General features: G+C 38.9%; 1 long non-coding RNA gene across 9 annotated transcripts in view; it reads right to left on the bottom strand.

The window, feature by feature from the left end:
* The window catches only part of LOC117243895, a 253,109-nt gene that overhangs the window by 46,120 nt on the left and 192,792 nt on the right, over positions 1-14,197 (bottom strand). For 8 of the 9 annotated variants that reach the window (XR_004495900.1, XR_004495903.1, XR_004495897.1 and 5 more), the window contains one exon: positions 9,180-9,336. This is a non-coding gene — a long non-coding RNA (uncharacterized LOC117243895). Of the gene's footprint in view, positions 1-8,688; positions 9,064-9,179; positions 9,337-14,197 lie in introns of those variants that run through there. The other variant, XR_004495904.1, reaches the window with a different exon arrangement.

Consider the following 14,197-nt stretch of genomic DNA (forward strand, 5'->3'; position numbering starts at 1 on the left):
ATGTGGCTCCTGAGGGTGAAAGAAGCAGGGGACAACTTTTATAGGAAAAGAAAAAGACATGTGACACTGAAGCAGCTGGTCTAGGAGTTTGTTTACAAGAGAGGTTATTGGCAGAAAAGAAAAATAAAGAAGTGGGAGGAGACTTCTCCCTACAAGGAGATTCTTCTCAACAGTTCAGTGGTGGTGAGCTCACATCCTAAGCCAGAAAGACCCAGACCCCCTTTAACAGATGTCACACCTACCAAACCTTATGTAACATAGCTGAAGATGGTCTCCTTATCTATGTAAGCTACACTCATGGCGACACTTAATTGTATACTTGTTAAGTCAATACATTTCATCACAAAATAAAACAGTGTTTCAAAGCTGGAAATACTTCTATTTTGTAGAAGTCAGAATTGCTGTACTGCTTCTCACTCTGAACAGCAGAACTGAAGCCACCTCCTTTCATGGGTCTAGGCATCTATGCCTATTATTATCTGTTGGTGAAATGGAACAGCATGAACACTGTTGGCATGGCAATATAGGGGGATTTTGTTCCCAAGCAGGCCCTTACCCTGTAATTTTGTATGGCTGTGAATACACTTAATCAGGAAGGCTACAGTATTCTAATGGATGAAAAAGTGCCTTTTTGTTCTTCCTTAGAAAGGATTGCTATAGTGATTAATACCACTCCTTCTTAAAATCCTGGTATCTCTTGCTTATGTGTAAAGATAAAATTATTGAATAAGCCATTTAATTTAAATTGAGTTTCTTCATACACTTATTCATAAGCAAGGTTTAGACTGCAGCTGGAAGGATGGTACACATGCATTCCTGTCCTTCAGGATCTGAGAGTATAGACTGCTAGAGGCAGGTTGAAACACATCTTAATTTCTGGAGACATTAAACTTTTGAGATCCCACCCACAAATAATGGAGACATCATTCTGCCAACAGTCTTAGGAGCATGCCCAGATCTGGGGGCACCTACCATCTCAACAGTCCTTGGATCTCTTCCTCTGCCCCCTGGGATATGTCAAAATAATTTGATCCAATATGCTACATCTGCTTCGCAAAATAAGGGCTATTACAGATATCCTTTATAAATCACCTATATCCTATATAAATCAGCAGAAGCTGACACTGGAGTCTTCTCTCGTATGTGCTCATACAACCCAGAGACACTTTACCAAATTCCTAGGGCAAATTAAGCCACAGTAACATAGACATAGAGAAAAGTGAAGAGTATTTTCATTACATACAGTCAGTTTATTTACAGGTAGGTGTTGGTATACTACTTCAAAACATTGAGACAGCAAAATAAAGAGGGATGGATAGGGTTAGTCTGCATTTATTCTGGGTTACCTTTCAAGGAATAAAAACAAGGGATAATATTGGTGCTTAAAAAAAAGCAAAACAGCACTAAATGGACATGAAAGCAGTAGCTTTGCAGGAACTTTTCCTGCAAAAGGAACTGTCTGTGCTTCAAAAACTTTCCAAATTTTGGTCATGATTGACTTAGCCAATTCTGCTTTTGGCTGGACAAAGCCTTGGTTTTCCCTCTCTCCCTCTGTTTATTGACACCTTAAAGAGCATGGCATTTTGCATGGGGTGTTATATGGAGATCTGCAACAGTTTGCAAAATCATTCTCCTCATTCTTCTTTCCATCTGTTCGACCCCAAAGCATCTGTGAGAGAAAAAGATAGTTATAGGTGGTCTGAGTGCTGGAAGCTGCACCACAGCCTAGAATTTATTTCAGGAGGTAGACCTGATGTACACAGAACATGGGCCAGGCACTGGAGGCTGCCCCATGCCCATGTGACAGTCATCTGATGTCACCATGAGCCCACACACCTGTTCCAGTGGTGCCAGGGGCTGAGGGTTTTCCCTGATTGATGTGTGCCACTGTTCATGGGCCTGTGTGGGTGGAGGATGTGGGCTGGCCCCAGCACCACACCGACCTGAACTTCCCTCTGACATTGCACAAGACAGACCAAGACTCATACCTGCCCACCCACACAGACAAGACAGCAGATATAAAAATACATGACCTTAAAAAACTGCACACAATCTCTCCACTTTCAATTTTTTTTCCCCTTTCTCAACAGCACCGGCACTGCAGACTCGAAATCAAGTTACACACACAAACAGGGTTGGGCTGCTACCTTCACCACATTCCTATGGCCACCCTCCTAGAAATTCCCTCAGATATTTCTAACTTCCCACTTCTCTATTTCATTCCAAAAAAAAAAAAAAAAAAAAAAAAAAGGGGGAGGTGGGGAATAAAAGGAAGGAAAAAATAATTGCACTTCTGTCTGTATGAAAAGTACAAGTTTGGCTTAAGATAGTATCTATAAAATACAGGACAAAATTCTTAAGTTTAGAAAAACAACTACTTTTACCACATATGCTCACCTATCTCCTGAAAGGAAATTCACTGCTCAGAAACCTGATATTCCACATGCTCTAATTAAGGAAAAAGGAAATAGCTTTCAGTCTCTTGTGCAAGGGCCAATGAACATAAGTCAAACACTCACCTAAAACCATGAAAACACTTTGAAAAGAAGTAAAACAAACATTTTGCTAATTTTCCAGATGTATTTCCAGCAATGTTTCTGATATAGATGCAATGGAGAGGAGAGGAAGAGGTGAATAATTTAGTGATGTGGAAGATGTACCTTTATAATCCATTCTCAGACTATTTTATGCTTTTGTGATGGAGGACTCTGCTCTTCCCTGCCTTAGCAGGGTTCCCAGGATGACATAAAATGGACAGTGTCACATCTCAAAAACACTACTTTCTGAGAAGCATTGTGGTTCTCTGGTCACACTTATTTCTGTAACACCTCTTAAATTCTTAGGTAAAATTAGCAAGAGTCAAGGGATACACAGCCCAGTAAGTCTTCATTTATATGCTGAAGTTTCAGGAGGAAAGTATTCATCCTCTAAATATTTAGGAAACTCCAAGATTTCCTCCACATTGAAAAAACTCTGTCTCTGTTGTAACCTTGTTATTTTGCTTGCTTCCAACCAGCTTAAAGATGGTAAATATTCATCATATTTGTACCAAAGAAGGAAAAAGCAACAACCATAAATATAATTTACATGCACATTTCCAGTTCCACTGAGCATCACAGTTATCTGCCCAAGCCTGGCCCCTTTGAGCTCATTGACAATGCTGAAAGAAGGCAGGTTTTGAAATGAGGAATTGCAACTAAGGATGGTTCATTAAGCAAGCCAGCTATGTTTTTTTTCCCCCAAATCTAGAGAGTTATAAGAGCAAACTTAAGGTTTTCAAAGTGAATGCACTTCATTTTATTTGGTCCAGTGAAACTAAAAAGGAGACAGTGATAGGAAAGAGATTACTCATAGAGAGACAAGACCTGATTCCAAGCGATGACCATGCATCCTTATGCCCAATCTGCCCCAGAGTCAGCTACAAAACAATAATTGAAATTCAAAGGTACAAATAAAAAAATATAGCTCTTCTTATCTATTATATTCCACCACTGTTAGCTCAGTGTGAGACACACTGTTCTTTAGATGCTAATGCTATGGGAGATCTAGCCCCTTCCATCTTGTTTTGCAAAATACAAGCCACCTTCAAAAACAGAAAGTAAATGCTAGCTTACTTTCTCAGTGTGTTTTATTTGTTGATCATTTCCTGGGAAAGTGCTAAACACATCTGCTGAAAAGCACTGATCTGAAACTACTTTACTGCTATGGAATATGCTACACATCAGAAAAAAAGCAAAGAACTCCATAATCTTTACATGTTGTGCCCATGCAATACCTTCAGAGAAATTGTAATTTTGTATCTTTACAACTTTCTCTATCTTATAGCACTGTTCACAGAAAAATAGACATAATTCTGTCTGAACTAAAATTACGGAGAAAACAAATCAATTATTATTATTATTATTATTATTATTATTATTATTGCTAAAAAATAATTATTCAGTACCTTTTTATTCACAGAACTCAGGGCACCTTGCATATTTTTCTCGTTTTACAAATGTAAGGCCTTGGGAACTTTGAGATAAAGTTTTTTATTAAGGTCATACAGCATGACAGACCCTGGGATACAGCACAGGCTCTGCAATCTTTCCAGATGGGAGGCAACAAAGCTAGATACCCTGTTTTTTTCCTTCTTTTAATTTCCATCTTTGTCTCTGTGTATTTTGATATGCCTCATTCAGCACCTAACATAGCACTGCTTCAAATCCTGGCTTCCCAAGAGCATAACTGCTTTTTTCTCTAGAACTGCCCTGCTTTGTGCAACACCGAGCATCTACATGTATAAACATACTCAGCCTTAATTTGTGCCTGAAGAGGCATCCTCCCCCAACTATCCCAAGTACCACTAGAGTGCACATTTGGAAAAATTAGATGAGAAAATACTCAAAATTTGAGATTGTGCCCTGTCTCTTTTTTCTGGCAGGGTAAAAACATTACATACTATTGCAGATCCTTCTCTTGGTCAGAATGCATAATGTCACAATCATACAGCAAAACCAGCGCTTTCTAAATCATTTGTACTTGTCGTGTATCCATTCCCCCCCTAAGACAGCAGCACCTCTCCCTCTCATCTTCAGCTGATCTAATAAATGCAGGCTTGGAACTGACAAAAGACAGCAAACATGTAAAAAAAAAATTAAAATCCAAGCCACAAAGATCTACGCATTTCAGGAATAATAAAAAAGCCCATGGTGATTCCTCAATTGCAGATTATAATAGAATCATAGTATATCAGTAGAATGTCATAACCATCTTTTTTTCCCCCCACCTCCATTTCATCTTGAATACCTGGGACTGCCAGAACTCCTTTAACAGAGCAAAAATTTCCTTTCCAGCTACAGCTAAACTTGAGCCAACCAGCCCAACATAACTGGATGAATTATAGTAAGTTATAATGCATTCAAAGACCTTCAGCTACCAGCTACACATCTTTTCACTGCAAAGGTACCTCTGCAAATGGAAAAGTTGAACAGGTCTGGCCTCCTGCAATCTGACTGAAGAAAGCAAAAAGAAGCATCCTTTAGTCTCACAGGAAAGTTCTATAATTTGCAGTGTGAGCTGCACAACAAGGCCTTTGCATTATATTGCACTGTCTTTTTCTTGCACTTAAAAAGTCTCCCATGCCAGAGGGCAGCATCAGATTCTGAGGCCCCAGTATTTTTGCCCTGCTGAGTGAGAGAAGATTTGAGTGGATGCAGTAACCAGCACCTGTCCAGCCCTACACAAATTCTTCCTAAGCCAGGTGTTTTCCTTTGCAGGGAAAAATGTCATAAAGTTGGAGAGCAGCAAACCCTGTGGTGTTTCACCTGGTGGCTAATAGCAGAAGGGTTTTCTGAGGTTGGGATTTCAAGGCAAAGGGCCTGAGAAGCAGGAGATCTTTTAAAGCTCCTCTGCCTATAGTTTGCTGAACTTTCATTTTTGAGACAAAATGTAAAGGCAGTTTTCTCATCTATACATCCACTAAAAAAAATCAGCCAACTCAAGTTCCTGTGTAACTGTAATACCTAGTATTTTTGAAGTACTTCTCCAAAGTTTCATTGTGCATTTTCTGGCAATTAACACAATAAATCAGTTATGAGCTTTCTCAGACTCAGAAATAAGTATCAGCCATTCAGACACTAATCTGCAATTACTTGTGGCAGGACAATAAACACCATGTGAATTGTCTTGCTAAGCAAAAACAAAGTGGAATGGATGAAATAATTATCTTATATCAAACACACAGTCAGATTCCAGCTCATCTTCCTGCTCGTGTCTCTACACACTCTCAACACAGAAGAAATCTCATCTTTTAAACAAACAAACACATAAAGGCACCAACTAAATTAGAAACTCCATGGAGTCAACAGATTATGATCTCATCACTTTTTTTTTTCTTTTTTTTTTCCCCAAGCATTTCCTTTCCAAACTGAATTTAATTCATTTGAAAAAAAAATTGAGCTCAGAGTATATTGAACTCTCTGGAGGAGGCAAGCTGCTCAGCCATGACTATACTACTCTTTCAGTCTGGTTTTAATTTGACTTAAACCAATTTATTAGTTTGATTTAAAGCAAACACAGAGACCTGGTAAGAGTGGATGCCACAGTACTAAATGGCATACTGTTAAAACCCAGCAAATATAAATGCATTTTAAAGAAAAAGAACCCTTCTTTCTTGAGCTAAATGCAATGTATAAAGAGTTAAATTTAGAACAATAAACCATTACTTTTTTTTTTCCCCCAAAGGCAAGACCTTGTAATTAACCCTCAAGGAAAACCATCAACTTCCACATTGCTCAGTTCTCTGTCCTTGAGACTTTTATGGCAAAAATAAGCCCTGTGAGGCCCCACAGTGCAGAAACGCCCAAGTGCAGGTGTGTCTATGGATATTTGTCTATTTATTTTTCAACATTTCCACCCTGTGGCTGCTTATCTAGACCAACCTCTCCCTTCTATAATAATCTCTGTTTATTGTCCTATTTGGCAGTGACAAAAACACTCACACACTCCTGTTTATGGTCCTCTGGATCCCACCTAGTAGCTGTGCTTTGACTCGACAAATTTCAGGAAAGTCAGTGCTGAGAAGAAATGTACAATTTCCCAGCCACATCGCTCTGGAAGGAAATGAGCTGTGCTCTGTAGGGAAAAGGAAATTGCTTTGGAAGTCTAGACCGAACCCTTCCTTTTCCATCCCTCCTCCTGTTTCCCCCTTGAATATATTTAAGACAAAACAAAAGGAAGCTGAAGAATGAAAAAGAATGATTGGGCAGAGTTTCCATCTCTGTGTGAAATAAAAACACAGGTGGATGTGGATTTAAACACCAGTGAAACATCAGCTAGAGCAAAGGCAGGAGAAATACAGGACTACAGAAGCACCTCAGAGGCAAGGGTGTTGGCAGCATCTGGTACAGCAAAATGGGAATTAGCAATGTGGTGAAGGGCAACATACTGCAGGCAGCCACTCTGATTCTTTTCTAGGCTGGATTTGTCTTTAGAATGCAGTAAGTAATGCAGCTGCTGATCCAGTTGCCTATGATTGTGACAGTGAGAGGGGAACAGGCTGCAAGATATTTCATAAATTTCCCTTGTTCCCCCAAACTGAAGACACAGTAGGAAAAGCAGGTGTGAAATAGACTGGAAGTGCAGAGAAGCTTGAAAGAATCAAAATGAGCTCAGCTGAATTTTAGAGGAAGCCCATGGAGACTCTATGAACAAAGATAGAGGTCAGACAATTTGATTAAAAAGCCCTAAATTTGGCAGGGAATACCAGCAACAAAAATAATGAAACAAAAATATTAGGAGTAAAAAATATATTATAAAAGAAAATCAAGACATCACCAGGTAAGTTTGGTACTATTTGATTCACCTTTGGACCAGAAAATACAAGAGCAAGCTAAGAGAATTTTCCTGATTCAAAGAGCAAAAGAATGACCAGGGCAATGGACAAGGAAGTTTCTGGGTAGTGAGGAAATATGACCAAGGTGGGAAAAAAGTTTGACTGTAAATTTAAAAAATAATACATGTTATGGCAGAAGAATTTTTGAAACATATCTGCACAAGAGGCACCAAGGAAAGCAATCCTGTGAAGGAAAAAGCAAGAAAATACACATGCCTGTGAGCATTTAAACTAAAACTGCAGCATGGGCAAGCACCAAGTTTCACAAGCTTCCTTTATTTCCTCCTTAAATCAAAGGACATGTTTTGTTCAAGTTGGTTTGGTTTTGATAATAAGCAACAAAAGGGGAAAGAGTGGAAAACCAATCCATCATAAAATTCTTCTGGTGCTCACCTTGGGAATACTGCACAATCTGAGTACTCTGAATTCATGTTGAAGAGATTCACTGCAGCTTATGTGACCTTCCCCCCACACATGCATATAGGAAAAGGAAACCCAAGTTACATCAAGAAAACAGTGGGGCTGGGAGATCACAACTTCCTCATACCCAGGGTCAGAGCTCAGGCACTGCCCTTGGTGTGTCTTCTCACAGAGCTGCAAACCAATACACAAGGCAGCACTCTCAGCGCTTTCTGTCCCACTCTCTAAGGACAAAATATGAAAAGACAACACTTTGAACCACCCTTTAGCTCCTGCTGGCGCAGGTCTCCATATGGAGCAGGGGAGAGGAAAGGGAAGCAATGATGGGACAACGTATCAGCCAAGAGTTCACAGGGAGGAGTGCTGCAAATGCCTGCTAAAATCACACCACTCATATCCTGAGATTATACTGGCCTACAGCATGTGTTGGAGCTTAATGTTAGGTTTATTAGTTGTGTTACTTTCCAGTCAAAAAGAAAAAAAAAAAAAAAAGAGGGAAGGATTTGAGTTTGTTTTGTTTCCGACCAAGTGCAGGAAAGAAATTTTATTCCTTAAGGAAAGTTCTCAGGAGTAGGAATGAATGTGAGGATTGTATGTCTGAATCATCCTGTTAATTCCCTAAACCCCACACCATGTGGAGTTCAGATAATGTTTTCAGCTAGGAAACTTTTTTAAAAAATATTTTTTTTAAAAAAAATAAAAAAAAAGTGGTTTAGAGCTCCTCCCTTTCTAAATCACAGTTGGACCCAGAAAGACCAGTTTTGTTTTTAAACAAAGTCAGCAAATTGCCCCTAAGCTGGTCGGTTCCAGTAATTGGCATCAGAGTAATAACAGTCACTCTGTCGGCTTCCCCTTTGCCAGACCAAAAATAACCATTCAGCCAAATTCTTCCCAAAAGTGTTTATTTCAGCTGAGGCAAGTACAGTTAGTTACATGTCTTTGTCACAGTTGGGAAATGAACACCTATATACATAGTGTTGTTTCCACACCCCTGTCTATATACTCAGAGTTACCACTTGACATATTAGAAATTCAAAATAACTAAAAGCAACCCTTCTGCTTCTTGTTAGGAACAGCAGCAACAGAATTACTTTTATCAGATGCTGCCTGTAAAATATAGCCTTTGTGTTGTTTAGAGCATGCTTGTAATGCACGAGAGGAAAAATACCCATTTACCCTACAATCACTGGAAACCTGTGGTGATTACAGGGACAAATACATCAACCACCTTACATGTTTATTTGAGGCAGGTACATAGTTTAATCCACCTAAAAAACATAAAATCATCAAAATCATGGTAAGTTTTCCAGAAGTTAAGTCAAAGCACTCCCAGTCAACCCACTTGGACATGCCAAATAGCCACAGTATTGTTTGGTGTACTTACAGCACAGAGAGCCTGAAGTGCAGAGGCAGTGTGAAGCTTGATCTGCACAGTCCTCCCAAGAACCCCCATCACAAGGACAGGAGGATGTTGTTGAGAACAAGGACTGGACAGCAGTATTGGCTTGGACATCTGATAAAGCATGATCCATCTGAATCTCCTAAGAGAACAGAAACATTACATACAAGAGATTTGAACAACAATAATTTAGAACCATTAAAGACAGGTATTTCACACCACTATGGCTACTCATGTCCCCTCCCAGTCCTTCCAGTCTTCAAGAACAGGAGAACCACACCTCAGTTTCATCCCAATAATTGTAAACCAGCATTTTTCCAAGAGCTTGGAAAGGAAAGTGGTGCCAAGGTTGGGCATAGGAGAATAACATGGAGTTCACAGACATAGCTGCTTCATAACTTTTGAAAAATTTAGCTAAGTGTATCTACTGGAACAAGGACATCAACTAAAAGGAGCAGCTGAAAACATTTTTTTTGCCCCTGGTCACTCAGCATGAGACAGTGGAAGGAAATAACAGTGAGTCATCTTGACATAGGATGGAGCAAAATCTGAAGGAATACTGGTTATAAACCCCAAGAGATAAAGGCCAGAGTAAGCTACTGATGAATCTTGATGAAGTCACATCCAAAAGGAATTGCTCTTTAAACTCTGGTCTCCAAAATACAACACATTTCTTGAATTACATAGCTTTAACTTTGCTTTAAAAATGTAGTAGGAAACTATATATTTTCATTTGTTACAATTTCTCTTGAAAATGGATAACATGCCCATGCAGTTTCAATGTAAATGAGACAATATGGTAGCTGTTGTTATATCTACAGGATTGCATTGTGTAGACACATATGTATGTGTACACACACAGTGTAAGATGATTCTATCTACACACAAACTATATAAGGTTTGCTTCAGACCAGAGAAATGGCTTGTGCTTCCAAAAGATATTTTTCTGCATCAGTCATATAATAGAAAGCATTTCTTCTCTTGACACACATGGTGTTAGACACACTATTTCCATTGTAGTGGTATTTGCAACCACGCAACACACACTCATTCTCCTCTCCTTGTTTTCAATTGTTTGACCTACATCAGCTGGCTGAAAATAATTACTGAGTACCAACTCATAAAAATGCAGTATCCACACATTAAAAAAAAAGAAAAAAAAAATAAAAAAAAAATAAAAAAAAATAAGGTGTTCTTTTTACTAACCCACTTGGCTTCCTAAACAACCCTTTTAAAAATATGTATTTAATTTCCCTGAAAACAAAACTGTAGTATTTATGTTTTGTACATAAGCAAAGGATAAAACCTTCACAATGCAACTCTTTAAAGCTCCATAATTTACACACTGGTGTCATAAACCAGCAATAAAATATTTTAGAGAAAGACATAAAATTGTGATCCAAGTTCTTTCTGTTCAAAATCTCTGCTTCAACTCAGCTGTTAGAGTCTGAGCAAGATTATTTACATTTAATCAGTGACAAAGTTCAGATGTAGTCTGAACTCTTCCAAAGTTTGTCTGTTTTCTGATGGAGCCTCCCAGCACAGGCTCACCCCTGTGCCTGGAAGGGGCTGGACATTTTGAGGCAAATGCTTTCACCTGAAGAGGTGTCTATCACTGAACCAAATCTGCTCTGTCTGAAATGCAAGTTTGGGGCAAAGAAAAGAAAGACAGGGTTCTCACTGAACATCAGATGTCTGGCGGGCTGTGATGGATGTGGAATTTGGGGGCTGGTCTTGTAGCAGGGTTTGCCTCAGCTCTCTGGATTTCACTGTTTTCAGAAGCTACATCTCTGAGGTGATCAAGCACTGCACCAAAGAAACCCCAAATTTCCCCTACATATCTGAAATGTGATAATCTGTGAAATCTTTGAGTTTTACCCATGAACAGATCCAGTGAATCTGAGAGTGGAAATCAGAGGCAGACCCCCTAGGATCTGACTCTTGCCTTACCTTTTGGGCAGCCAGAAGCCAGTATCCCCAGCACCAGAGGTGTCTGGGGCAGCTAGAACCAGCTCCATGAGCATGGGGGACATACCTCAGTGTGTACCTGTAGGTAGGCTGTGCCTACCTTACAGACTGTGATCCAATTCCAGCTATTTCTAGACAGTCTCTGTACAGGAGATGTGTTTGTTTTGGCCCTTTCATTTTAAGTTTCAGGTCCAAATAATAAATTAAATGCAAAATACCGCTCCAACTCAGATCAGACTGAAAACACAAGTTGAAAACTGTAAGGTGTCACACACACAGACAAGGAAGCTTATTTCAACTTGTACTCTAACAGGACAAAGTAAATAAGAGGAAGTATGGAACAATCCACATTCATAGGATGCTTCACCAGAAACCACAAGCTGCTTTAAAAATTGAGGTTTCAATCTACACTCGTTGTAGTCACCTGGAATTTTGCATTCTATTATTAGTGAGGATATAGAAAATGAGGCATTGCAGAGGATGAAGCAGTGAGCTCTGACAGTTCAATGTACTATTAGAGAAAATACCAAATCTAGGTCTCAAAGTAAGGTGTTTAAGCCCAATCCATGAGAAGCAGGGTGGCTATGTTAATAAATAACTCACAATCAGTGAGACACTATCTTTGATTCTGCTGTTGACCCACTGAACTAGAGCAAAGACATATGCCTATTGCTGCAATTAGTTATCAATAGGATATTACAATAACTAAGCAGATGTCATACAACTGAAAATAAGCATGGGAAAGTGGTAGACATTGTTACATAAAAAGCTAAGGCAAAAGCTTGTATTTTGGTATTCCTAATACTCATTCCTTTACTTGACCACAGAAAGCAGGCTACAAAATACAATATTTCTCCAGTGAGAAATATTACAGTCAGGAAGTGCATAACAATTCAATTCCTCCATTGCTTCTTTCTTCAAAGAAAAAGTTCATTTTGATATATATATATATATATATATTCACCATTTCCAGATGACAAGGGTAGTGTCATTTCTTTAATTTCTTTTGAGGATACAAAAATGTAAACAGTCTGCTAGCATTTCCTTGATGAGACAAACATCAGTGATGACCAGATACAGACTTTAAAATGTTTTCCTCCATGCTTCACAGTCACATGGTGTGGTTTTGTTTTTCAGCTGTAGGTTTTACTCAGCTTGGAAATCAGCATAGTCAGTGTTTCAGGATATTCAAGATTCCTGGAAACCTCTAAGAACCATAACATGTCAGGCCCTGATTTGGGAATGTGCCTACCTGTCTAACCTCAAGCACAAGACCTCACATCTTCATTACACAAAACTTTAATCAAGCATTTAACTTTGAACATATATTGAAGTGCTTTGCTGAATCAGGAAGGATCTGGACCTTTTTAAAGAGCAGCATTGTTAATTGACTGCAAAGATGTTATATCCTGCAACTAGGCTCTTAATGAGCCTTGCCTGCTGGCAAGCAGCTCTGATAGCACACAGCAGCCAGCTGGTCCTCAGCAGCAGGGCACGTGGATTGCTGCATTACTCATGGGGTAATGAGTACATACCCCCCTCTCTCAAATAACTGCAGGACAGGTTGCTGCTTGCTCCAAATATGCTGGTTTGTGTGCATACCTGGCCACTAGTTACTGTAATTGAAAAAAAAAACAACCAAAAAACATCTCCTTTTTACAGTCATCTATAATACAACATTGAAGTGATTTACTTAAATGGTGGAAGAATATATAAGGCAATAAAACATCTTTTACAGCTGGTTAAACACTGAAACAAAGCTGAGACATTTGATAACTGCAGGAGGGATGCTGGTGTGGATATTCTAATGCAGAGAACGCTCACAAAATAAAAGGAGATTAAAAAAAAAACTCATGTTTTTTTCCCTCATGTTGTTTCATCTTTTGGAGCTGCACAGAAACTGCAGCTGCCACTTCTCTCAGACTTTCTGCAGAGGCCAGTACCAAGGACAAGCAGTTTGGGCACAAATTGAACAAAGAAAGGTTTTGAAAAGTGTAAATAACTTTGAGGACGGGTAAGTAAATAATTGATCAAAGCCACATCCTTAGTGAAAAAGGAATTCTATGATTAGGAAGCATGTTTCCAAAGTATTTGCTTCAGTATCTTCAGCAACCTAACTTTGAAAAGTTGAGGAGATCACACTCAGCCATGACACAGGCATGTGCAAATCATTTGAATTCAAAGAAGTAAAACCCACTACAGCAGCTCTAAATTCTTCCTAAGTGTGGAATTATCCATTTTGTGCATGTAAATATTACCATCCATCATTACAGATATTATTCTGAGAATCTAAATGGCTTGCATAAGAAAAGTCTTCCATGGTGTCAGCAAAAACTTTGGTAGTGGTCATCAGGGGAACATTTGCTCTTTCACATAGGCTGTGATTCTTCTCTTGGCATAGACTACCATATTACAGAGCCTGAAAGTAGAAGTATATTGAAATAGCACAACTCCATTAGGCTAGTCCAGATGAAAATCAAGTTTCTCACACCCTTCTCAAATAAAAGGCAAAATTAGAAGAATTTAAGCAAAACTTCATGTACTTTTATTTTAATTGCAACAGAATCAACACCTTAATTCCCTTTCTTTTTTCCCACAACTCTTTGTACAACTTTCTCAGATAAAATATTTGCTGTGTGCACTCTCTGTGTTCTCTCCATACACTGTGCTCTGCTTTTGCATGGAATCAAACTATATGGGCCCTCATTTTCAGCTGGAACTCTTGTAAAGCATTGTTATTCAAATGAAAGAAAATATTCTAGCAGTTTAATCTGATTTTCATTTCTTCTGCTCCAGCTAACATTGCTGCTTACTTTGGATGGGCAATTGGTCTGTAGTCTCCAGTTACAAACTTGTACATGACTTAAATAAAATGTAGAGGATAGTTTAAAAAAAAATAAATTTGGGCACATATTGTCTGAAAATACTTTTCCAAACTTCTCTGAAAACCATGGGCCAAATACTGGAGCCGCTGTTAGCAATCATTTCTAATACACATCTGATGAGCAAGGTTATCTTCAACCCTTTCAGCTGTT

The sequence above is a fragment of the Parus major genome, chromosome 2, assembly GCF_001522545.3.
Source record: "Parus major isolate Abel chromosome 2, Parus_major1.1, whole genome shotgun sequence".
Lineage (NCBI taxonomy): Eukaryota > Metazoa > Chordata > Aves > Passeriformes > Paridae > Parus > Parus major.